The sequence below is a fragment of the Lepidochelys kempii genome, chromosome 1, assembly GCF_965140285.1.
Source record: "Lepidochelys kempii isolate rLepKem1 chromosome 1, rLepKem1.hap1, whole genome shotgun sequence".
Taxonomy (NCBI): Eukaryota; Metazoa; Chordata; order Testudines; family Cheloniidae; genus Lepidochelys; species Lepidochelys kempii.
The window spans coordinates 177084735-177112330 of record NC_136380.1 but is presented as its reverse complement, the minus strand read 5'-3'; the positions used below and the strand labels follow the sequence as shown (position 1 = coordinate 177112330).

The following is a 27596-nucleotide window of genomic DNA, read 5'->3' as shown; positions in this document are numbered from 1 at the left end:
TCTCCCCTCCTCTTTGGTTAGTGCTATTAAAAATATAGTGAAATTTTCCCCTCTGAGATTTCCCCCTCCGATTCCAATTTACTTTCACTCCTGAGATTACAAACAGAGGAGAGGCTAGAGGAAGAAAGGAAACACTGCTTATAGAGGAACTTTATTTTGAGAGTGGGTTGTTTGATATAATTTTTAAAACAATCATGAGAGCAAATGGTGCCAAAGTGGAGATTATAGATGGAAAAAAAAGAAGTGAATTTTGAGGAGAGATTTAAAGGAAGAGAAAGGAAATCACCCTAGGGATCTAGTTAAATATAAACTAGGCCCTGGTTCAATGTAATAGAGAAGGCTTTGCAATATGCCTCTTAATCATCCTATAAACAGAACTAACCTTTCTGGCTCAAAACAAAAGGCTTTTAACTCAATGGAGTCCCCACTCCACCACTTTTTTTAAGTGAGAGAAGGCAGCCGCCATTGGCTCCAATTCTGACCTCATTTACTACAGATTTACCCCAGCGTAACACCACTAAAATAAATTCTATTTCTCTGAACTGACTCCAATATAAAACTGGGATCAGAACCTGGCCCACTGTAATGCAGGAAGCAGGACCCTAGGTGGTCACTCAACCGGATGTGCTATAATGACCCTCTTTTTGCTATGGGAGCAAAAGAAGCTTTAAAATAAAATTTTGTTCTTCTCTACCTGTAGTGGGGGGAGGGGGAGAAGAGAAAAGAGGGGAAGCCTGGCTTTTTCCCCCCCAAAGTTGACTTGGTATTCCTCTCCTAGCTCACATAGGCAGTGTTTCAGTCACAGCCTCTCTGAAGCTGAACAATTTGGTGTACCAAGAGTTGCTGCAAGTACTCCTGGGCTTTTCTTATGCTGGCAGATTTATGTGAAGAAGTCTCTCTGCCTTTGACATTTGCCTTGAACAACTGTGTTGCAAATGATCTCTAGCCCTAGAGAATGGCATTAATTATTACTATAATAATTTTTTGTAGCACCATAAATTCACACAGCACATTACAGAACACAGATATGTCTCCAGCTCCAAAGAGCTTACAAACTAAGACAAGTCATGGGGACAACAGTTCAGGAAACAAACAGTCTGGCAGTAGGGAAGATGGGAGGAGGGTTTTCCTTACACGATAGGTTTCAAAGAGGCATTTGAACGAAGGAAGAAAGAAGGTACTATAAGATGAGAGAAAAGATACTATTCCACGTATATGGGAAAGTGTGATAAAGAGCATGAAGTCATGAGTGAAGGAAGGAGAAGAAGATGGAGCAGCAAGAAGCATGTGTAATGTGAGGGCAAAGATGTAAGTGGAAGCAAAATTATGTGGAGCTTATACTGTAAACTAGGATAAGAAACCTGAAACTGATGCACTACGATATGAAGCCCCTGGAGATATTCAAGGAGGATTTGTCGATGATATAAGGAAATACCAGCATGGTTTTTGGGCTCTCTCTTCATAGTATAGGATTCCCTTCTCCACTATTGTAAAGAGGATTTCATTGATGGGGAGGATAGATAAAATGTTCCAACTCATCTGGACAATGAGCCACTTGCCGGGTGCAGTAATATGTAGTGGCCATTAATAGCATGGAATGATCAAAAGAAAGGAAGCTGTACTGAAGTTAATCTTCCCAGAACAAACCCTAAGAATGATAAAATTGATGCACTGGGATATGCAAATAAGCATTGTACAAATCTAGTGACGCCAATAAATCCCTTCTTCAGTAAATCCTTTCCTTCTCTCCTCTACTGTGTGATTAGTTGCTGCCCATTTTGATCAAATTTTATCTAGTTAGCTTTTTTCATGTGAAGTTGGTTCAGCCACCTTTAATCTCAGTGATACATCTCAGATGACACAACCAGAGAAACTGCACATGTAAATACAGAACTGCAAACAGATTCCATTATTCTCAAGTTATCCCATGGTGGGACACAGAAGGAACTTCAACTTTATATGATAGCCTCTACTTACTATTTATAAAAAATGTTCATCCAGTGCAGTTTCCTGCAACTCTTCCATGAAATTATTTTCTTTGCCAAATGATAGCCACAGGAGTAAACATACACACTGAGAAAAATTCTCTAGATTAATTCGAACATTCTTAGCAGTCTACTTCTCTTCAACTGAAGGCACAAGAGGCATGAAAAAAAGATGTTACTTTCCTCCACTTAGGTGAAGTGATGCCAGAAAGCCTTAACTATGAGAAAAAGATTTTGACAATAATACAGTATGTCTCTTTCTCTGCAAAAGAAATCCAAAAACAAAACAACCCTGCTGTGATCGTTGCTTATGACACTGATCACAATTGTTTTACTCTTATCTTATGCACTTATCTTAAGTGTGTTGTATTAGCTGGTTATCTTGCATCATATATTTAAATTGTAGGCTCTGTGAGCAAGGGAATGTCTTTTTGTAATTTATTTGTACAAAGTCTGACAGTCTGGGCATGATCCCTGATTGGGGTCTCCAGATACTACCAATAAACAGTAATAGCTACACACATGGTCCTCATCACAGCAGTATCAGAGTGCTTCACAAACATCACTGAACATATCACCACAACTACCCTTTGAGGTCGAGCAGTGCTATTATCTCCACTTTACAGGTGGGGAACTGAGATAGAGGAAGATTAAAACGACCGGCCCGGCCCAAGGTCACCCATGACCTCTGTTGCAGACTTGGGAACGGGACACAGATCTACTGAGTTTCAGTCAAGCACTTTAATTACAAGACTATCCTTCCTCCCCACTGATAGGTGCATACGGGGTGAAAACGTCACATCTGTTTAGTATCAGAAAATAGTGTATAACAGTTTATCTCCTCATCTATCCAGGATTGCAGGGGGAGACTGCAGTTACATGACTTGGAATAGACCCAGGACATTATAATAAATATCCTGATCTGACAACAAACAATGGGGGGTCTTTAATGACCCAATAGAGTCCAGATCTAGGTTTTACACATCAGACAGCATATACAGCAGTAGCATACTGCACAACTCTACGCAGGGCAACTGGTCCAATACTGAATTGGCCACATCCTGGGGCAGGGACACTACTTCCTGCAGCACCCTAATTTTCCCTCAGAGATTCTCCCACCCTGGCTCAGCGTGGCCAAGCAAGGACCTGGCCCAAAGCGTTCCTGGCTTGTGAGAGCTGATGGGACAGCAGTACAGCTTCAGAAGACAGAATTTTGAAGCTAGTCATTGGTCCACTGTCTTGCTCCACATAGTCCTACTGAACTATGTATCAATACCGACTAATTTCTAAACGCAATGAATTCCTGTAGTTTTGGAATAAATCTCTCTCTCTCACACACACACACGTACGTTACTTGTTACTCCCTCCCACAAAAATCCATTTTTTTTTAAATTGGTCATACGGCTTCTACTCGCCACTTGATCTGGATCACCTGGAGTGCTTCTGGGAGTGGCTTGATTAGGCAGAGGAGAAGCACATGGGGGAGGCCTTGATGGGCCATAGTGGAAAGGGACCTGATCTGAAGAAGCCAGATGATAAGACTACCTGATTTTTTTCCTTCACATTTAACAGCTTTGCTAATTCAGATCCAGGTTCTGGAACACTTCCTCACACAAAGTTGTATCTCACTCTGTAAGGAGCCCATTGATTTCACTGGGGCTGATAGCAGGGAGAAAAAAGATACTACTCTGTGACGGGGCAGCAGAATCTAACCTTCAGAAATTAATCATCCCATGGGTATCGTGGAAGCCAAAGCATAGAAAGAATTTGTATTTTTTAATCAAACAATATTAACTTTAAATGTGTGTTTTATTAAACTCTAGCAAAACTTCACCTATGGATAAAGAAATTGGTAAAACAGGCTTCAACAACACAAACATTCTTGTTTGGTCTTGAAAAAAAAAAAGTGTGGCATTTTCTGAAGAGTGTTTTAATGTCTCTGTTGCTGGACCCCTTTACAAGTAGAATTTGTAGGCCCCTTACATGGCTTTTATCGCTTTAATGAAAGAAAACATTTAGAAAGGAATGCACCAAGTGCACGCCACTGGTTTAAAAAAAGCAAATACCAGAAGAAACTTCGGAATGGGAGAGGAGAAGGGGAAGCCCCAGACTTTGGTTCTGCTATCGGTCATTACTTATTATGGCTCAAATGGAAGAAAAGCACATTGAGAGTAAAGAAAAAAAAAATAGTTTGGAACTTTTGCATCCTTTAAGCACCAAAACTACTACTTAGAGAATAAGCTATTTCTAGATTTGCAAATGCTTTCATAATAATACATAAACAAAGACAAATACAAACATAAGCGTCTGTGGCCATTTACACAATGTGGCCTTGTCTACACTAGAAAATTTATCATTTTTTAGCAGTGGGGCAACACAGGAACTACAAGTATAGACAAAGCTCAGTTGTTTTTACCACTGTCATAAAAGCCTTTTACTGTTGCCAACTCTCCAGGATTGTCCTGGAGTCTCAGGAATTAAATATTATGTCATGTGATGAAACCTCCAGGAATATGTTCTACCAAAAATTGACAACTCTAAAGCCTGCAGATAATCTACACTAAGAAATTTTGTGTGTTTAAGTCCATAAAATGAGAGAGGACCCCAGGCTTGCTCCCCACCATCCAGATCATACTGCATGATCAAATATGATAAATTTTATGTTTAAACTAAAGTTAGTTAATTCAGAATGGATACAGCATCCAACAATTTGAAATAAGGCAAACAATATGAGAATTAATTGCAGTGGGAGTTAGGCACCTACATGCCTTAAAAATCTGGCCCTAGGTTTCAAAATAGAGAATATTTGTAACACCTGTATTTTTCAGGGAAGAATTACCTAGCATAATAGATGCAACAATTCCCCCAAAGAGTTTTAGCAATAGTCTCAGTTCAGTACATGGGGACATTAATTACACAACTGCCTCTAGCATTAATGTGAATTGAGCAGCTGCAGACACAACAACAAGATTATATTAATTGTTTACACACATTTCCATTTGCTTCGGAAAGTTATGCAACAGGTCAACTTCCTCTGTTCTTTGTGCTGAAACATGGTAACAGAAGGGAAAGGGATGGAAATGGGGAACAGAAGTTTCACAATCTTGACTTGGGCATGCATAACACCCGTTGGAAGATGCATGAACTGTAAACCTCTCCCTTCCATTTCCATGATTGAATACTGCATTTACAGGCAACTCTGCATATTTTTAAAAGATATCTTTATGTATCTGAAGGGCAGGCTATACTAGATAGGTCCACACTGGACTCACTACTGATCTTGGCAACCTGTAAAGTCAGTAAAATCAGCACTTTGATTTAAAAAGCCCAGATGCAAAAGATACAGTCACAAAATCCATTCCAGGCCAAGTTTTCCCACCACATTAACAGCAAAAGGAAATAGTTTTCAAACATATTAACATATTATATTGTACATCGAAAGTTTAAATTCTATAGATGTAGTCCTACATTCCAATTAAAAAACAAATCCACACCCCATCCTAAGCATACAGATTGTTCTGGATCCCATGACAGGTCATTTAGCATGAAAAGTGATGAACACTAAGGAAGCTTTTGCCTTTAAAAACAAAAACATCTTCCTTCCTCTTGAACACAGAATATATACTATACCAAAAGCAGTGCTTATCCAAAAATAAAATAAAATAAATGATACATATATTTGGAATAGTCAGAAAAATCTTTGCTGGTAGAGTTTTCAAGGTCTGACATGATTTTAATCTGAAATTTTCTTTTTCTCTATCATTTATTTAAAGTCATAGGTTGATTTATTTATGAAGGAAAGTTATTTGCATTGAAATACTGTATTATTGCCCTGTATTTGTCTAACAAATGTATTCCTCCAAACTCAAAGCAAAACAGCTTTTCAATAACTGGTTAAAAATAGCTAAAAGTCATTGCAGAATGGAATAAGCTTTAAGTAAGAATTAACCAATTCTAAGGTGTTGTAGTAATTAAATATTGATTTTTTAAAACTCTTGTAAATTTGGTCAGTTTCTTTTAACTTATGGTTTGAATGTAAAGAACCTGTGTAACTGTTTTTTTATTTTATTACAAAACATGTTTTTTATTGCTTTAAATTGACTACAAAAGGTGCTGGGAAAGAGAACATCCCATTCACAGAGTACTTTCCTTGTATAAATTAGTTTAGACTAAATAGTTTTAATTTCATTATGTGTTACTTAAATACAAACCATCACACTTAATTACAAACCATCACATCATATTGCCACTAGGTCCATGCCTCTTGAAGAAATTTTTAGTTTTCAAAGGGTCTATATGATAAATAACTTACACCCATAAGGCTACGTTCACACTCTTTGCAAGCTGTAAAATATAAACTCAAGGGTACTCTTGTATAAACATATTGCACATCTATAAAGTGTTAATCTTAAATCTACAAGGCCATATGATGAAAGTAACTATTGTAATGCATGTCAATACTTCAGCATTTGGCATCTTTTAGGTCCCTGGTTTCCTTAAAGCAGATTGTTTACTTGTCGTCATCTACTGGAACAACGTGTAGAGGGACAGTTTTAAAAGCCTCTCTCTGATAACTTGTATCTAGTGATAAAAAAAAAAAAAAATCAGCAAAGATAGATTTTCATTTCCCCATCAAGTTATTAGATTGGGTTTGCATCAAGATTTAAATGTCCTGGACAAGTCTTCCACCTGTCCTAAACTTAACTGGTTGAGACTGTTTGCATTACAAGGGCAGAAATACTTCAAATGTGGCCACAAACAAACATCCAAACAATCACTAATAAAACAACTTCAGCAATGTTAAGAATGGAGCACTGAGTACAGCTCAATATGAAGCAGCCTGAATCTTTTTAACAGATTGTTCTACACTTCCCATCAAACATACAATTGACATCAGCACAGCATCTAAAAAAAAACAAAAAAAACCCCACACCCAGAGAATCAACTAGGTAAAGTCTGTAACTGACATAGCAAATGAACAGCACTAACCTACATTTAAAAAAAAAAAAAAAGGTACAAATGTCTATGCAAATGAAAATAAACTACAGAGCACAAATACTACACAAGACTTTTTCCTAAGCCTTGCTCTAGTATAATATTAAACAGTATCATATACCCTATAATATATTCCTCTTGCTTTTCCTCCCTCTGCAGCACCAATACATTGGGCCAGTTCAATAAAAGGAGGGGGGGGGGGGAGAACCCATACTCAGCAGTTAACTAGAACAACAAAATCAATAGTCACATCTTAGATTTTTCCCCATTCATTTGGATATTAAAAAAACCTCAACCTGGAATTGCATCTGTGCAGGCATGTTGCAACCAGTGACAAAGATTTGTGTCACTCAGCGCTATATGTGAGTTTTTGTTATCAATCTGGTTATGTTACCAGTGAAGTACACAGCAAATTTGTCTTATTAGAATGGGCTTAGTTGATTGTAGTAAACAAAGCTGCAGACTCAATGCTCTCACAAACTTTCATTCATTCATTTCTTGTTCTTTACTTAAGCTTACAGCATGTGCCACAGAAAGAGCTGAATGTTAAATATGCCTGGAGTGTCACAATACGTAATACAATAAAACAGATTACAACCATACCTTTCTTTCACAGCAGTATTGCCAAGCACAGGTACACTGTAGCAATCAATTTGTTCTGCAGACAGTAAGGCTTTCATAGAATGCTAATGTAAAAATCTCTTTTCTTTCTCCTTTGACTTGACTCCCCAGTGCCTGGGTCCCGACCAATACAAGGAAGAGGGCGGAATGTCTTCTGCTGAGATAACCACAACTACTAATCAAGTATACGTGTACAAGGGCACAGGATTAAACCTCCACCAGGCTTGACTCAGGCACTGAGAGGCGCTAAACACATGCATAGCAAGGTCAGAATTAAACATGCACACGGACGCGTCTACTTGAGTGAACTATTCATCACACTTTACCACTGACGGCTTTTTACTTCAGGGGAGTAAAATTACATCCTGGTGAACTGATGAGATTTAGACATAAGAGCATCCAACAACAATTTTGTTTTCCTTGAAATGAGAACTAGTGAACCCTGCTCTCTGTAGTGAAAGGCTGACTGTTTCAGAAACAAAATGTATATGGCAAACTGTTCTGAAGAAGATAAAATGGAATTATGCCATTAAGTTTAACACACATTTAATGTACTTTGGGGGAATTTTCTTTCTAAACTATTTATCTTTAATTTTTAGCATAATCAATCTATCTATGTAAGAATAAGAATTTCACTTTTGTCTAACATTGCAAAAGTCAAACAAGCTGTTCATTTACCTTGAAGTTTATTAGCATAGCAAAGTAACATCCAGATGCTCTCAAATATTGTCAGCAGTACTCATAACATATTTTCAAAATCATTTAATAGGTTTTTATTGGCTGGCATAGTTGGATATTGCATTACTCCCTTAAAATGGGCATGGCATTACCTTAGTCACATAGCCCTAAAGCTACTTTAAAAGTTCTCCTTTAAACATTCGTTTATTTTACTTTCCTTCCTTTCTTTTAAACTATTATAATATTTTACCACTACATGATATGAACACATATATAAACAAATATTTTTATTATAAATACGTGGGTGTGCACATCCGCACATTGTAAATTACTGAATCACCACCATACAAAGTCTGGAAAGAGAAATGTTAAAATTTAACAGCAGTTTATTTCCCCTTTAATTTTGCCTAGCTGCATTTGCTTTTTGGTATTTCTTTAGCAGTAAAACCGAGTATGTACGCACATTTATAAAATACATCAAGGCCACCACTATAAAACATTATTAACACGGCTTAACGAATATTGCTTCTCCTGTGGGATCTGTATTAAGAAGAAATAAATGTAAAAATACTCAAACACAACTCTGATGTTACCATTTGGTACTTTACCACCTTTAAAATTAACAAAATACTTTTGAAACATCAGTGGCTTCAATGAGATATAAAAAAAGAGAAGCATAATCAATACAGATGAGTTTGTCCTTGACATACTGACCGTGTCATCAGGCTATTGTCATGTGATATCATGTCATTTCCCCACCTGGCTCATGACCTTGTCCTTTAAATGACCCAAAGCTTCCCTCAAGTAGCAGGAGGCCCCTCCCCGCAGTCTCAGCAAGGTCGAATGGGTCAGCATGTCCTCATCTATAATCCACCACCATTTGTCAGCAGGGAGGCTGGAGGAGGCAGGCTTGCTACAAGGGGAGAATGCCCAATTAGGCAGCTGTCACACAAAGCATAGGCTGCAAAATTATCCCCTGTCAAAAGAAAGAGCAGCTGCGGGTGCCAATTACAGCAACCTTTCAACCCTTTAGGTACTGGAAACTACACAGAAGTAAATGAAGTACAATTAGTGATAACAAATCGATGAATTAGGACAGTAAATTAGAAGTTACTAGCAGGTGAGCTTAGGTCTCACATAATGTTAAGGGCATACTACACCCCAGGCAAGGGCAAGAATGTACAGATTTTACACAGTGTATCAGTTTTCTTCTATCCGTTTTTCTTGCATGAAGTCTGTTTTCCTCCATCATTTTATTCTTACATGCCTGCTGCCATAGAGCAAGTGCAGAATGCGGTGGGGGAGGGGAGGGAACCCAAGAAGAAAAGAAGTTGCATTTCCTACTCTTACCCTTTCATCTGGGTAAAGGCTGAGTTTCACTTCTCATAGGGAGGTCCCCACCAAGAGCAAGCACAATTTATCTATGCTAAGAGTTAATTTCAGCCTGACATTTAATGTTCACAGCATCTGACATTCTACATTGAGGAGGTTTGTCCAGAAAGACCAGAACAACAATCCAAATTATAAATCCTCCATGTGTTATTTCATTTACATTTGAAAGCCCTTAAATCTCTATTTGAAGTGTCAACAACTGTGTTACACTTCAGATTAAGGGGGAAATATTTCTCCTTATTTCAGTTCTCCTTGAGGCAGCAACTGTGTATAAGCACAAAGAATGCTATCAGTCACGTTACTCCATGTTTGTTGGCAAAAAATTTCTTACCTCATGTATAATATTTTTAAAAAGTTGGTAAACTGCCTAACTAACTTAAGTTCGTGGTTTAAGAGGACAGCAATTTGCAGCTGTGCATGAAAGCCAGGCTCTACAGGACACTAAATACTCATCCTTTCCTTCTCCTCCTCTCAAGTCTATTACAACAGCATTATAGCCCAAAAATTTACTATCTTTTGAGCTATTTCCTACCCTACGGTCAAAAGGAAAAAAAGTAGGGGGTTAAGGAAGGGAGGAAGAAAGAAAAAAAGGACAGAAAAAATATTGATGACCAATATAAAGCACCCCAGCACACTGTTAACAGTACTGAATCAGTATTTTGCACACGTATTTTGGACCAAACACAAAATCCAATAAAAAATTCCTATTCCAAGACATGTTATGTATTGTGCAAAAAAATTGAGTTTTAAGTTTAACTGCAGTTAGCTCTTTTTTATATTACAAATGAGCACTCTCTCCCTCCTCTCAAATATATCTTCCACAGGGCTTCTCCTTCATAATATTTTTTAGTGGTAGGGGAACTAGTCCAAATTTCTTAAGTTAACAGTTTTGAACACAAAAAGTCAAAACATTTATATACATACACTGAGAACCAGTTAAAAGAATAATACAGCAGCAGGAATGAATTCACTGATCTTTCAGAAAAAGTTTTATACTCTTGTTCTATAGCCATGAGTAGCATTTCAGGGTAAAAAGAAAATAAGTTCCCTGACTTTTATAGTTCAGATACAGATCATCATTATATGCACATTATTGTCTTATTTGTAAATAGATGGATAATGTTCATTTAATAGCAATTAGAATATTTCTCATGAAGTTTGACATTTCTTTTTGAGTAACACATGGAAATCGCAGCGCAGTGAAAGAGTTAATGTCTTTAGAATTCAGTTTCCATCATACTTGGGTGACTCTCTCTTTAAATAATTTAAATCCTCTCCATCAACTACAAAGCTGTTTTGAAGCCATTTAGCTTTGTTCTTTACATGTGTTCTAATTAAGAAATGACCTTGTCATCACACACACCAGAAATCCTGGATTATTTCCTACAGCAAAAATCCACGAAGCCAAAAAACAGAAAGGAACACTTCTTCCTTTAGTGAGGAACTGAGGAAGTTGTTGGTTGGCTGGCTGAATGCTGAAGCAGTTTCACCGCATAATTTTGTTGTTGAATGTCACAGGGCGGGTTAGTGTGACCTTGAGCTGCATCAGCAGCACAGCAAGGGTCGAGATGCCTGCAGGCGCCCTTGTACTGGATTTGCAAGACAAAACCTTCAAACTGGCTGAAGGACATCTTAAATCTCTTCAAAGGTTTTCCGTACTAATCTGGGCTGCTCTTAGCAGGATCTGTGCCAGTGTGAGAGGCAAAATTAAAACCAAGGTCTTTGACAGAATATTGTCTCCTCTTAACCCTTCTCATGCAGAAGGCATCGTAGTGTAGGCATTCTAAAGACAGTTTAATAAGCAACAGATGCACACAGTTTAACCAGCTGCATTCCTTCAAAATTATGTAAGCAAGCATGCGCTAAGGATGGTACGGTTATTAACAGTGAATATTCAGCAACCCCACTACACAGCATTCCCCTCCCCCCTCCTTAAACCTGAACTATGTTATTTTTCTGCTGCTCTTATATTTATTACAGGACACTGCAGTAACAATCTTATTCTCTCTGGGCCCAATCTTAAGAATTCAATGGGAGCAGAGGGTGCTCAGCACCTCAGAATCTGGCAACCCTATATAGTCATGAAGGGCCTGATTCTCTTACAGTGGGAAAAGAGGCCCCCTTCCACAAGGACGGTGGAGGTGGGTAGTAGGTGAACTGCATGCAACAAAAATGTTTTTCTTCTCAGCCACCTTGTGCATTTGAGTACATACAGGGAAAGGCTGATTAAGACTTAAGGACTTGCAAGGTAGTAAGGAATCACTCAAGTAGGGGATGTCTACATGTGACAAGCCTGGTAGAGCTGGGAAGTGTACTTGGAGTAGACAAGAACAGTCAGCCTGCCTCAGTTTCACCAGGTTATCTGGCTGATGGCTCCCTTCAATTGGCTGACAAATAGGAGTTGTATTCACCAAGTGAATTTGTCAGTGTCATTTAAGAACTATCAACACTCTTACTAAAAAGAAGCATATTATTCAGAGATGTGTTTCTGCACAGAATCCTCTACTTCATTTTTTATCTGAAGAAATAAAAATGTTCTAGGTACCCCCCAAAAAAATAAATAAATAAAAGGCAGCTTTCTGTATCAGCGGATAGAAAACTACCTGGACTTTGGTGTATGTAAATGGAAAAAAAATGGCTTAACCACATAACCTACCTCACATTACAATGGCTGATTTGGTCAACAGTAACAATACAACTGTTGTAGGAAATTACAAGTAAAGCTGGGTCAAAAACAGACTCATCGTAGTTGTGAGAAATCACCATGACACTTTAGAAATGCCTTTTAACATTTACAACGTATAGGCCAGACAAGTCCTTGGGGAAGGAGAATTGGAAAAGGAGCCCACTAACAGCAGAGGGTGCTCCAGTTCTTCACCGGCTATGCACTTACAGTTTAATTTAATCTGCTATTGTACATTGTCTTTTAAAGTACTTGGCTCTACTATAGACAAGAAAGATATTTAAGTTTACTGAAAAGATAATATTGCTTTGGCAATTCTATCACAACTGTTACAGCACTACCCATCTACTGCTAAAATGGGCTCAATTGGTCACTCCTGTGAATGACAACTCTTCTCACAAAACAGCCTACTTCAACAGTCTGTTTTCAGATAAATATGAAGGAACTGTCAACATTTATCACCACAGAGGGAAGCTACACAGTGTGAAACACCTCATAGATCTCCCAAGTTTCAAATGTACTTATTTTGTTTGGGTGAAGTGCCACTATATTCATTGCTGTCAGAGGAGCCCCTAAGGATCACTGGCAGTTGGGCATGAGCACTTCCCAGACATGTGACTGTGGCCAGATTGGGGAATAAATGGTGGCATAAGATTGCCTTTGCAACCCTTCCCCATTTAGGGCCCTGCAGAAAGCACAGCTTGGCCAGAGCCAAGGATTAGGCCCACTGAATTTCTGCATTAACTCCTTCTGTGTCCTTTGTGCATTAGAAGAACACACAGGCAGCAAACACAGGTGAAAAAGAACTACTGGGTCATCAAGTCTAAATCTATCTCACTGCCATTGCAAGACTGTTTTCTACACTTCATTTTTTAGTAATCTTTCTATTTTAACATTCATTAGGCAGGGACTAGGAGAGAATCCCTTAAGTCTATGTATTATAAGTCCCTCTAGAAGAAAGTACTATGATGCCTTTTATACCATAAGTATGCAGTGAAATGTAGTGCAGCATAAGTGGCCTCCCAAATTTTTCCTTCATGTAATTGAACTACACACAGTGGAGGCAGAAATCTTACTAGTTCCCCGACTATCGCCACCAAGTGTTGTGAAGCTCCTCAAAACAAAAACAAAAATGTGTTGCAATGACCTGGCTGAACAGGGTGCGTTAAAGACGCAATTAAAGCTTTTAAGTCAGGCAACAGATGCTGCCAAGTTTGACAGAGAATGTAGTCATGCCAAACCCAGGAGCCAGAAAACAAAATGCAAGTTAATAGCTTCATTCTGGAGTTTTAGCACTCCAGTGAGAACGTCCAAAATCGGAATGTCTTTAGAACATCAAACAAGAGGTGGAATGCCTACATACACATACAGCACCTATATGCACATACCAAGAGTTACGGTGTGGCACTCTACACCCATATGCATGGAATTCAACCATACAGATACATTTATCCATCACAACTGTACCAAGTCAGGCAATCGGTCACTGGGCCTAAAATCTGTCATGCTTTGTCTCTGCAGAGGAACACCTTGTTCCAGAAAGTAGGATTCTTGTTGATCCACTTGGTTCTTCCCCCCACCTTTGTGATATTAGGCAAGACTATCATTGTGTATCCATGCATCATCCTTAATTCTGGCATTTTCTAATGGCTGAGTTCTTGATTTTGCAGCCATTTAACATTCTTTAAACATGGATGATTGTGTGTGCTGTCTATAATACACACATGAACACCCTCCCCTTTCTCCCCCCACCCCAGTTAATCAACCAAAAAGGAGATAGGGATTGTGGAACTCATCACAATTTATCCTCCTCTCAATTGGAACTCTACCAACTACAGAATTAAATCTATAAAAGCTAAAGTTCCCCTTTGTAAGCCACTGCACACTCTCATTTGAGATCCGCCCTATCAAAAAATGAACAATTTAAAAATTGTACTATGACCATGACATGGATCCTGTTGCACTGTGCAGTCTCAAACACTGTTCTTACTATCATAGTTCAGCACTGCATATTAGTCTTCCACAAAGACAACAGCCACACATCATGCTGCTCACCATCAAACATCCTTTCACAGGTTTTAAAAGTCATAATGCAGACAACAGTGATAAATTTGGTGGGGTGGGGTTTGCTTTACAAAAAAGAAAAATCAGCTTTTCTAATTATGTGCCTTACAGACAATAGAAACAAAACACCTCCAAAAATGACTGAAGGATAAGAGACCAAGCTTATTTAGCTGCATGAGCACAGAAAGCTTTTACAGTAAACTTCTAATAAACACTTAATAGCTACTATGAGGATGCACATAATCCTTAGTAATAGAGGTAATGTCAGTTATTGTTGCTGCTTTAAGCTTGAATTTGTTTTTAGTAAACAGAGCATTATTGATTAAAAGTTGTAAAGATAGTTGTGAACCATTTGAAATAGATAGAAAAAGAAAAAGCATTTTTAACAGAAACAGCAGAATTTGGACTTTAGCGTAACAATTTAAAACAAGCAACTTATCTGGGCTAAAGTCTTTGGATAACATCCATGTGCTTTTGTAGCCCCTCATCCCTCCACCCTTTTTTGTGGAGGGGTGGTGGTGGTAGAGTGTTAGTAGAAATGTACACATTGTTTGAATCATGGCCCCTACTGAGCCCCATGGGTCTGCACCAGCGGGTCTCAACCTGCAGCCCATGAGCTGCTTGCAGCCCAATCAGCACAGTGCTGCGGCCCATGTGACATCCTCAGGGCCATACAGGTAGTACAGGATGTAGCCCACAATGGTAAATAGGTTGAGAACCACTGCACCAACCACCTCCAAAAAGGCGTTTTGCCAGAAGAGGGCAGATTTAAATTTGCACTTGGGGCTTTCATGGTGTCCCCCTGGTGAGATATATTCAATTGAATCATTTCTTACACATGTTGCTACATCTCCACAGTTAGCATCACCATTTTTAGGGCTTTACTGGCTGATTAGACAGACACATGGACCTCACAATTACTTACACGGGCCTCATGATCATAGCAGCTTTGCACACATTAATGAATGTGTTTCCAGCTCATACAAGGACTTAAGCATTTGCTTACCTGTATGTAGGTGAGCACTCCCACAAGTGTCAATGAGGACTTACTAGCTTACAGTTAAGCAAGTGCTTGAGTTTTTTGCTAAACCAGGGCCTTAACCCTTAATGCAGATTCTTCACATAGCTTCACTGGTTTACGTTAGTAAAATACAAAAGCACCACCACCTGTCAAGGGTTTCTCCTCATGGTCATTGTAAATATTCACAAGCATAGCTTTCTGGCTGTGTGCACAGCAGAGATGCACTTTTTAAAAAAAAAAAAAAAAAAAAATCTAAGAAAGATGTCTAAACTTTTTTTAAAGAAATATTGAAAAACATCTTTTAAAATTGTGTTTGCTCTGCTCTCCCCTGCAGCCCCTTGTATGAGGCCTTGCTCAGCAAGTCTCGCAATATGAAACCTTGCAAGTCTCTATGATAGATGTCTCTCCCACTTAAAAAAAAAAAATAATAAAAAATTCTGTCACTCCCCCACACACTCACACTCCTTGTAACAGAGAAGATCTGGTTTTGGGAAAGAAAAACCCAACATCTGATTGTTAAATATTAACTATCAAAAATAGTTTTAGCAGTACCTGACTGCCCAAATGAATATCAGAAACTTGAAGAAAAGTAATTTCTTAAATTGCATTACCCAAGCTTACATTTTAAAAAGACCGAAATAAATTGCTACCCTGAGGACACCTGACATGCTGTTATTACTCATATACCCACCATACAGTGGGACACTAGTGTCACTATAATCACTATAACGGGGAATCTATGAAACTGGAACATTAAATCCTGAACATTCACTATGTCTACTATGGTTGTCTTTACAATACTTTGCAATTGCCTTTGAAAACCAAGTAACTTGATTTCTTTCTGTAATGTATTCCCCCTAGATAGTCCCTGTGCAAAATACAGAGAAGCCCAGTGAATACAGAATGGAGATAAAATTATTTAGTCATGAAATGCAAAGACTGGAAATGTTTGGTGGGTGACCGTTTTATGTATTTTTTTAAATTTGGTATTCTATGTCCTTTAGGATAAGAAGTAAGAGTCTTGAGAACCGGACAGGCATAGTGAATCAATAAATCATGAGTGCACAGCTCCAGCAACGATCAACAGCAATACCGATGCCACAGGTCCAGCGTATGGTAAGCATGGGAGTAACAACAGAGGTGCCAAATGGTAACTGAAGAGTTTACTGTGATTCCTGGTGACAATATTCATTAGGGAATTCAGGTGTCATTTTTCCCTCAAATGCGCTTCAGTTCATCTTTAGCCATTCCTATTCCTGTATTATATAATAATTTAAGCTTGTAGTGCCAGTGCTCATCTCCAGACAGCCGATGGCTTTTACTCAACAAAATTATGAACTTCTTTCTTGCAGAGTGTGCCAAAGTGCATCTAAAAGGCAAAAGGTCTTGCCCTTATTTTATTGATTTTGCACTTTGAACCGTTTGAAGCAAGTTTCAAGGGCTTTTGGCTTGATTCCGCCATGCAACTTTGTCCTTAGTTAGCTCGATACTGAGTCAGTGGATCTCACACCCAAATTATTTAAACTGCACACAGCTAAGGCTAAGATTTAGTCACAGGTATTTTTAGTAAAAGTCATGGACAGGTCATAGGCAATAAACAAAAATTCACAGCCAGTGACCTGGCCATGACTTTTACTCTATAAATACCCCTGACTAAAACTTAGCAGCTCCTGGGGCTGACTGCTAGACCCTTCACTGGCTGCGGGGGCTGATTGCCTCCAGCCACACCTGCTCCAAGGCCCCGGGGACCCCTGCTTCGTCCCGGGACTACTGGCCCCGGGGAGCACCCGTTACTCAGGCACTCCCCAGGGCCAGCCACCCCAGGACTGCCTGAGCAGTGTCTGGCGTGGCTGGCCGCGGGGTGCCTGAGTAGCTGGCCCTGGGGCCAGTTGCTCTGGCAGCCCTGGGACCAGCCGAACTGGCCATTGCAGCTGTGAAAGTCTCAGGGGTCATGGAAAGTCATGGAATCCATGACAGAATCACAGCCTTACACATAGCCAACTACAGCTAAGAATTTTAACGTTATTAGGCATCTTCATTCAACCTTAAAAAAAAAAACACAAAACACACAAGTGGTTACTTATCTAATATTCACCTTAGTTCTGGAAATGTAGCCTCCACTCCATACAATATCCAATCAAATCCTCCTTCCATTCACATAATTGAGAATCTTAGTGGGAGCAGAAGCTGGTAGTTAGGACTCAATCCAACTCTCAGTGCAGTCAGTTAGTTGAAAGGTTACAATTGATTACAATGGAAGAGGGGTCATGGCATTGATGATTAGCCCCACTCTAGGCTTTCTTGCATTGCTGTTGTCCACCTCCTATTCAGCGACATATATTCTAGCTTACAATACACATCGGACTACTTCAAGTATTTGTCTTACAAAGATTTATAGCAGCCCAAGCTATATACAAATTAGGGAACTAAATGGGACATACTAGGTGCTGCCTACTAGATCTGAGGTCTTCTCTACCAAGCTGGTACAGGTGCTCAAAGATGTTCAACCATTGTTATAGTATAGGGGTGGGCAAACTTTTTCACCTGAGGGCCACATCTGGGTATAAAAATTGTATGGCAGGCCATGAATGCTCATGAAATTGGGGGTTGGAGTGTGGGCTTTGGGGTAGGGCCAGAAGTGAGGAATTCAAGGCATGGGAGGGGGTTGAGGTGCCGGGGAGGGGGTGTGAGAACTCTGGCTGGGGGTGTGGGCTCTAGTATGGGGCTGCAGATGAGGGGTTTGGGGTGCAGGAGGGTGCTTCAGGCTGGGACTGAGGAGTTCGGGAGGGGGTTCAGGGCTGGAGTATGTGTGAGGGGGAGCGGGGGCATGCACTCAACTCAGGGCAGTGCTTACCTCAAGCACCTCCTGGAAGCAGCATCATGTCGCTCTATGCGGAGGTGCAGCCAGGCGGCTCTGTGCGCTGCCCCGTCCAGAGGCGCCACCCCTGCAGCTCCTAGAAGCAGTGGCATGCCCCCCCCCAACAGTTCCTATGTGAAGGCACAGCACCAGGTGCTTCCCTGGAGCCAGCCGCCTGAGCAGCAGCTGGTGCAGCTGGCCCCGGGGCAGCCTCCAAGACCATTGCTCTGGTGCTCCTCAGGGCTGTCCCTGGGACTGCCTGAGCAGTGGCCAATGGGAGCTGCGGGGGCGGCACTTGGGGTGGGTGCAGCGTGTGGAGAGCCCCCTGGCTGCCACTACATGTTGGAGCTGGAGTGGGACATGCCGCTGCTTCCGGGAGACAGGCAGCAAGCCACCAACCCTGACCCCTCTCCCCGATGGGAGCTTGAGGACCGAATTAAAAGGCCTGATGGGCTAGATGCGACCTGTAGTTTGCCCACCCCTGTTAAGTAGATCCTCAACCCCAAAATAAAAGGTTTATAAAGAATAATCTCAAAATAACATTCTTAAGTCATATTTTCTTTAACCTTTCACTAAAGCTGTGTGTATGAAGAAGTATTACTAGAAGGGTTGCGCGCTTGTGATTACAAATTATTTTCTGAAACTGTTAGGATTTAAAAACAAACAACCACCCACACCACACCCCACAATACATGCAGACATTGTTCTGGACTAAACAACCCACTTCAAATAGCAATTGGCACAACTTCCTTAAAGCTCAGGACATTTTTTCAAGTGCTGTAACTAAAACCTTCAAGAAACTTACACAATTTTGTATTCAGTAACAGATTACAGCGATAGGACAGACATCTACCGTTCAAGGGATAGTCTCGGTCAGTGAGAAAATTCATCAAGTTGTGAAGAACTTCACTGCTCTATTGCCATTGAAGTTCAAGAATGAGAAAAACATTTTAAGATGTGTGAGCTGACCATCATATAAACTTTAATTTTACAGTAGATCAGCAAGCAGCAAATAATCCCTGTAAGCAGTGAAGATGATGCTATTAGGTAGATATTTTTTGCAAGGACTAACTGTTTTCATGTTCCTCCGATATGTCAGCCACAGCAAAAACATCCTTCAACATCAAACAAATCTTTTCCCCTTTCGTTTGGGCAAACATAAGGAAGAGTTCACTCCCTTTACATCAGGGGTCCCCAACACTGTGCCCGGGGGGCACCATGGTGCCCGCTGGGGCATTTGTGTGTGCCTACAGGACACCCCACTGCCGAAATGCCACCGAGAAACATTGCCATTCCCTGGCGGCATTTTGGCGGCGACGCTTCTTGCCGCTGCCGCTTCTCAGCGGCAGCATTTCGGCGGCGGGGTGTCCAGCGTCCGCCACAGTCTTGTGGGAATAGCATATTGCTATTCCCACAAGAAAGGTTGGGAACCACTGCTTTAGATGGTTACAATTTTACAGTGGGCCTTGCAGCATGTCCTGAAGATCATCAAAGCATATATATTACAGAAGGAAAAAACCTATTAGGAGGTCATTAGTATTGCCAGCAAGATTAAATTTAGTATACCATATATACTCGTTCATTAGCCCATTCGTTTATAAGCCAACCCCCCCGCCAAAGATGGATAGGTAAAAATAGTAAAAACTGCATGACCCTTTCATAAGCTGATCCTATATTTCAGGGGTTGGCAAACTTTGGCTCCTAGCCCATCAGGGTAAGCTGCTGACGGGTCGGGACGTTTTGTTTACCTGGAGTGTCCGCAGGCATGGAGCCCCTCAGCTCCCATTGGCTGGGAATGGCAAACCGTGGCCACAGGGAACTGAAGGGCTCCATGCCATGAGACGCTCCAGGTAAACAAAATGACAACGTATTAGGTGTTCAATGATTTCATAGAGTTTAAAATCAAATTTTGGTGTAGACCCGTTTATAAGCCGACCCCCACTCTTTGATATGTCACTTTTTTTTTTAAACCAAAAATATTCAGCTTATGAACAAGTATATACGGTAGTTTTTCCTTCTTTGAGGATTGCAATACCCAGCTCTTCGAATGCACTACTGCTGTCTTGCATCACACTGATTAGTAATAGAAGCATAGCCATCTGTAGGAAACACTTTAGGGCTTGTCTATATGGGGTGTTATAGCATATCCACACTACAACTTTTTCCAATGCAAGTTATGTCAGCATAAAGCCACCACAATTCATAGATCACTTCTGCACATGCATACTTGGTTCCTTCTATATCGTGGTGCACATGCTCACAAGGAGTGCTTGTTTAAATGTACAGTGCGGCACACCACGGATAGGCACCCCAGTGTGCAACTCGTCACTGTCCAGTGCATTGTCTTTTGGGAGGTATTGGCAATGCATGGTGGGCAGAACTAAGTCATGCAGGGGTGACTGGGACTGTAATTTTCTCCACCACATAATGCAATCTCTAGCACATGAGATTTTCACAGGAGCAAAAACTAACAAACCCGCATGAGACTTGTCACTGTCTGCCATCTCTGACAGAAGCATGGAGCCTGCATGGTTCTGCACTGTTGTCAGGAGTGTTGCAAGCACAGAACACACGATTCTCCGGTACTTGAAGAGCCACAAGAAGAAACGTGGTGAATGTAACAATTTCCAAGAGGGCAGATTGCTGTGGAACATAGCAAGAATCAATTCATAATTGATGGTGCTGCTCACCGGGTGGCTGCAGATGGTGGAAAGCCACTTCAGGGCCCAAGAAATGAGCACTGACAGGTGGGATTGCATCGTAATGCAGGCATAGGATGATGAGTGGTGACTGAAAAGCTTCAGATATGCAAGGCGACATTCCTGGTTCTGGTGCTGAGCTTGCCCCAATCCTCCAGCACGGGGACCACAATGAAAGCTGCACTGACAGTGGTGAAGCAAGTGGAATCAACTACAGAGATCACACTGTGGAAACTTGCTAGATTGCTACTGGTCAATGGAAAATCATTTTGGAGTTGGAAAATCCACTATGGGGGGCCAATGTAATGCAAGTGTGTAGGGCCATTAATTGTTTCCTGCTACAGAGGACTGTGATTCTCAGCAAAATATAGGACATAATGGATGGATTTGCAGCAAGAGGGGTCCCAAATTGTGGTGGAACAATACATGGCACACACCCCCCTTCTTAGCACCAGACCACCTTGTCACATAGTGCATCAAAAGAAAAAAGATGGTTAAGCAAAAGATGGTTGCTATGGTTAAGCAAGCGCTGGTGAACCACCAGGGACACTTCACTGACATCAATGTTGGCTGGTCAGAGAAGATGCATGATGTATGCATTTATAAGAATACAAGACTGTTCAGAAAGCTACAAGCAGGAACCTTCTTTCCTGACTGGCGGATTACCATTGGCAGTGATGAAATGCCAATCACCACCCTGGGGGGGCACAGCTTACCCCTTACTCCCCTGGCTCACGAAGCTGTACACCAGCCACCTCCAGAGAACCAGGGAAAGATTCAACTACTGACTCAGCAGGTGAAGAACAGCTGAATGTGCTTTTGGTACATACTGATTTAACAATATTTACAGGAGTCTGTCACGTTCAAATTACTTTCATTTATGGTTGACTAATATTCAATAATTAACACAGGCATAAAAAAACTAAAAGGAATACGACTGCAGAAAAGCTGGCTAAATTAAAGTCATGACAGATACATCAGTCCTTCCTCTGCTACTCCCAAGTATGCATTAGACCCATACTAATATTAAAAAAAATCTCACTCAAAAATATTCAATGTTTTGCATTACATAATTAATAATGGAAGAAATGGTTTGTAGAACACTAGTCACATCAAGAGAAGCGGTAAAATATCACTCTGTTGTTGCACTATCTTATTGCCACTCTGAATTAGTTCTGAGAAATCATGGCTGATCAGGAGGTACAGTACTGAGAGAAAGTAAATGTAGTATTATCTTCAAAAAGATATAGAAAATGGATCCTGGCAATTGCCATTCTGTACATTTAACTTGTATACCACAAAATAGTTGGACCAATATTAAGCCTGACCCTGAAAGGCTTCAACTCTTGGTTAAATAATGGGTCTCTCAGGATCATGCCCATTAAAATGGAAAGGGGGGGGGGGGGGGTGAGAGTAAGGAGGATAAAGAAACCATGCATAAAAGCCTAACAGATTTATAAAGAATTACTCATATTAGTAAACAAATCTGAAGCCTCTAATGATGGAAAAGCAAAAATGAAGGAAAAGCACTAATAGATATTCCAAAACTAAAAACTTAACCAAAAAGTCAGTTATAACTGCTAGATAAAAATCTAGCAAGTCTTTCCCATTCTTAATTTCTATAATATATCTATTGCAAAAATGTGGACCTTGTGCCTGAACATGACAAATATAAAATTCAAAATATCCCTAACTTTGAGGAAGTAGTGTCCAGAAACTATTTCTACAAAAACCTTATACTGCATGTTTTATATTCATAAACCAATTCTCTCAGTTGGTATACTGAAGGCCTTAAATTCAAATTTTTATCCTTCAAATTAGGTACAGTTCACTGAGATCGTATGCCAGCCAAGCTGACTGCTTAGAACTCACCAGAAAGTTGAGAATGAATGCTAGCTGCCATCCAGCTAGATGGAGGCATGCATACTAATGTCCTTGGATTGCTGCCACATTTTCCATGTATGTTTTATTATAGCTCATCTTAACATGTAGAACATACACCTTTGATTCTTTCAAAATTAGAACAAAAAAAGGCAGAAAGATTGTACTATAATATTACTAGTCCTAGGGTATCCAGAGAACTTAACATGGTCATCTTATGCTCTTTTGGTAGATTTATTCCTTTTATTGTTACTTATCTGATCAAAAAGATAAAAATTATTTTTTGTTTTAGTAGTAAACTCTTTACAAATGCAGTGAGTAGATTTTCTTCACAACAAATTTTTGTAGTTACATTAATTCAATTGAGGTCAGGAAGTCTTCATGTTAATAAAATGGATTGTGCCAAAGTCAGAATTCCTATCTTCTCTATATTTCCAAACATGCCTACCAATGATAAGCTAAGACCTAACCATTTCAATAAAAATTCCAAGCAACCATAATACAGAACAGGGATAGGGCTTGATCATGAACAACGCTACTCAAATCAATACCATTGGGTTCAATTTTACATGAGAAAGGGCTTACAGGATTGAGCCCAAAAACACTTAAAAAGCAAATAACTACGTAATGCCAACAAAAACAATACTATTAAGCATATGAAATACTGGTATTCTCCCATTTCTTAAGTGGAGAACGTGAAGTCAAGTAATGCAAAGAAGAACATAAGAACAAGAACCATTTCAAAGAACAGGAAGGTTCTAATGGATAAGCAACTGGAGAGTATTTTTTTAGAAATTGCAATATAAAGTAATGCTAGCCCAGAAAATTTCTTTGAAGATGAGCTACCAGATGTGCAATGAGAACTAAACTCATGCTAAAAACTGGAAGACTATGACAACATGGAATACTTACAAAATATGTTTATATCAACGTTGCAAAATTGGCATAAAAGTTTACCACTCCAATACAAATTGTGTTGACCAGAATTTTGCCATAGCTACAGTGAAAACACCTACTTACACATCAAAAAAATTATTCACCCTAATTTTTCTAATCCTGCTAGTCTCTCTTCTATTACTAAACGTTTCTTGTTTTCTTAATACATAAAGCAATGTTGCGCATGTTAAAGGAATACTATTAAGCTATACTTTTTATTTATACACACACACACTTACTTATATGGCAGCTCACATCACCTAGCCCCATGAGAACAGCAGCAGGAGTGGCTATATTGTCATGTACACCTCCAAGTTTCCTACTTTCAGTAGGTGATTTGCCCCTTCTACCAAAGAAGCAGGGAGTTCAGCTCCCAAGCATCACAGGTCTCAGTGGTCCCCTGGAGGCACATGACAACCCAGGCAATGTGTCTTCAGTCTGGTTTCAGGGCCTGCAGCGGTGTGGCTTTATTAAATTCATGCTAGGCTAGCCTGATCTTTCCATTCTACACTTGTCCATGAGACTCATGTAACAGGGGACAGTGGAGTTGTTAAGAAGTGTATTAAACTTTCCTGAAGATTGCTCCCAACCGCACAGGCAATGTGTGTCCTCACTGATCCCATCTCACCAGCTGTTACCCCCTACTCAGGCTTCAATCCTGGACCCCTCAGAGCACCCCGTGTAGTGTTTCAAAAAGAAAGATGCCATAGACAGCATACTAGACACAGTCGTTGCAGCAGCCTGTTTTGCTTTACCATTTGTTGACGTCAAGGGTTGTTCATGGCTGCTCATAACTTACCTTTCCCCCACCTCCACAAAAATAAATGTTGAAAAACAAACACTATCTAGGACAAACTTGACCATTTACCTGAACTTTGCAAGACAGTGATAAGAAAAGTTACAGTTAGTCAAATTTGGGACCTAGCATCCTTGATAGTATCCCCATCAATGTTTTTGCCTCTTGAATAACATGTTATAAAGCAATATAATCCCTGGTTGCATATTTGGAGACAATTAGCCTTCTTATAAGAAAGTTCAGCAATTCCAAGGAGGACTGTGTTAATGTTGGAATTTACAAGACTCAATCAGTTGAAAAGTGATTGGTTTAAGGAGTATTTATCCTCCCCCAGAGTTCAAGGGGAGTTCTATAGGGAGTTATGTTCAGGATCAGGCTCCTAGTTTATGTAAAAGCAAGCATGAAAAACACATAGGACAGTGCTTCTCAACCAGGGTCCGGGGCCCCCTGGGGGGCCGCAAGCAGGTTTCAGGGGGTTAGGATGACCAGGCAGCAGCAAATGTGAAAAATTGGGACAGGGTGAGGGGTAATAGGCACCTATATAAGAAAAAGCCCCAAATATCAGGGCTGTCCCTATAAAATTGGGACATCTGATCACCCTAGGGGGGTCCACCAAGCAGGACCAGTGTTAGACTTGCTGAGGCCCAGAGCAGAAAGCTGAAGTCCCACTGCATAGGGCTGAAGCGTGGAGCCCTGATCCCCATCACCTGGGGCTGGGGCTGAAGCAGAAGCCTGAGCAACTTAGCTTCACGATGCCTCCTATGGCATGGGACCCTGGGCAATTGCCCTGCTTGCTACCCTTAATGCTGGCCCTGGCTGCTATATACAGAAAACCAGTTACCGTGGCTCTTCTGGGCCATGGAGTTGTTATAGCATGTTTGCAGGGCCTCAAAGGAAAAGGTTGAGAACCTCGACATAGAACAACACATAGGCAAAACCATAATTTAGCCAATTCTGGGTGTGGGTTTACACACACAAAGCTGTAGGTCGGGGATAAACCAACCAAAAGATGAATTCGGTTTAAATTTAATTAATTCACTTCTGTGAATTAAGTGAAACATTATTAAGGCCACTTTAATTCTGAATGTGTGTACCCACACAGGGGTTTAATGCAGTTCGATCTACTTTAAATTCACATCTCTAGTTGTTTTGGATTCAGTTTCCTACATGTCCCCAGAGTAGACAAGCCCTTTGACATAGAACAAGGATACCTGATCTCAGGAAAATGTAATGGGGGCGGGGTGAGGGGAAGAAAGGAGGAGACATTGAATAATTTTGAAAAGCTACTAGATCACCTTTAAAGTCTTCTCTTTCCTGGTGAGAGGGAAAAAAAAAAAAAAAAAAAACTGATGACAAACTCCGTGTAAATTAGGCAAAACTTTTTCATGCTAAAGGTAATAAACGTGGTATCAGCTACCATGGAAGGTGACTGAAGCAGAGTTTACATGAGTTCAGAGACATTTAGATTACTTTTTGAGTTAACGATGGACTTTAATAATTGCTTTGCTTTTTGTCAGTGCAAGTCAGATCTTTAATATTAAACCTAAAAAAAAAAACTACCAAAACTTTTGCATTGAGGGGAGCGGTTATGTACACAGTGTATTATACTGCAATTGTTAAAAAGATTAATCTCACAAAACACACACACGGATCTAATTTTAATTCCAAAAAGCAAGGATCTGCAGAAGCACGTCTAGCCTCTATCCTTACAGCAAACCCATCAGACAAGTGTGTAGTTATCGCCAAACTGAAGGATTTAAACCAAGGGTTCCTAAACCGGGGTCTTCTGCCCCAGTCCTATAGCTCCCTCTGCTTCTGAGCCGATCTTAGTTTAAATCCTCACCTCTGCCTGTTCTGTGCTGGGAGAAAGAGGAAAGTTCCCCAGCTAGCTTCCTCCCCTTTGTCCTTGCAATGAGCTGCATGAAAGGAGTCAAGGCTGGGAGGCCATTCTATCAGTCTTTTTGACAACACACATCAAGCAGCCATGTTTATACCCTCCATTTTTGTGCTAACCTCAGACAGCCTCAGGAGGGTGGCTTGTTCTCTCAAAAGGTGCCATCATATTCCCAGTAATTTCCAAGAGGGCTGGTCCTGAGCAGAGGCTGGATCTGAATGGATTTTGGAGGAGATGCAGGGGAACAGAGGTATGATAGATTGATCAGAAAAGTGAAGTACTAGAAAGGATGGAGAGATGGAGGGTGGGGATTGGTGGCTAAATTAAAACAGAGCAGGAGGAGGAAGGAAAAGACAGAAAGGAAACAGCGAGGGACTGAAAGAACATGAGGGAAGATAGACCAAAGAGATTAAGTGAAAAAGAGACCCAGAAAATACATGAAGAAAGAAAGTGAAGTGCAGGGAGAGATAAGGTAAAAAGGCAGGAGCAATTAAGAGACAGCAAATTGAAATACTGTTATATAATAGAGAATGCAGCCATGCTGTAACAATACACCCAATATGCCATTTCCCCCGACCACACACACACACACACACACACTCACTTTGAGGGCCAAGATCTGCAACCCTAGCTCCACCTGCTTTTGGTAGGCTAGCTTCTCTACTCCCCCATCAGGGAATGGGGCATATCAAATGCATGTCAGGTCAGGCCAGAGCACACAGCACTTTGCATGATCATTTGTTGAAGCAACCTAGCCACCTTTTCCCCTCAAGTCATTCACTCTTCTCAGTGGCACCAGGCGTAAACCCCGTGCTCAACATTTTGTAAGCTGGTCTAAATTTATTTGCCCCAGGTCACTTGGCACTTGCAACTCCAGTGCTATAGCAGCCATAGCCCAAGCTCCTATTGCAACACCAGTAAGGCTGAAGATCAGAAGAAGCCGAGCAGAACATTTATATTAAATATGGACGAGTCCTGAATTTTGGCAAATAATTTGATAAAGAGCTCCTTGCTTGAGAACTAATGATTTAGTATACCATTAGGTCTTAAAATTCCAAAAGCACAGAGTTGAGGTTAACTCTGAATTGCCTTGT

At 40.4% G+C, this 27596-nt stretch overlaps 1 protein-coding gene across 5 annotated transcripts in view; it reads right to left on the bottom strand.

Moving 5' to 3' along the window:
• NRIP1 (nuclear receptor interacting protein 1) overlaps positions 1-27596 on the bottom strand; it is a 92820-nt gene that overhangs the window by 22527 nt on the left and 42697 nt on the right. Inside the window, exon 2 of one of the 5 annotated variants that reach the window (XM_073303711.1) lies at positions 8994-9192. The exons of 2 other annotated variants lie outside the window; for them this stretch is intronic. The gene's annotated coding sequence lies outside the window, so the exon portion shown is untranslated. Of the gene's footprint in view, positions 1-6446; positions 6525-8993; positions 9193-27596 lie in introns of those variants that run through there. 2 more of the 5 variants (XM_073303718.1, XM_073303727.1) reach the window with 2 other exon arrangements.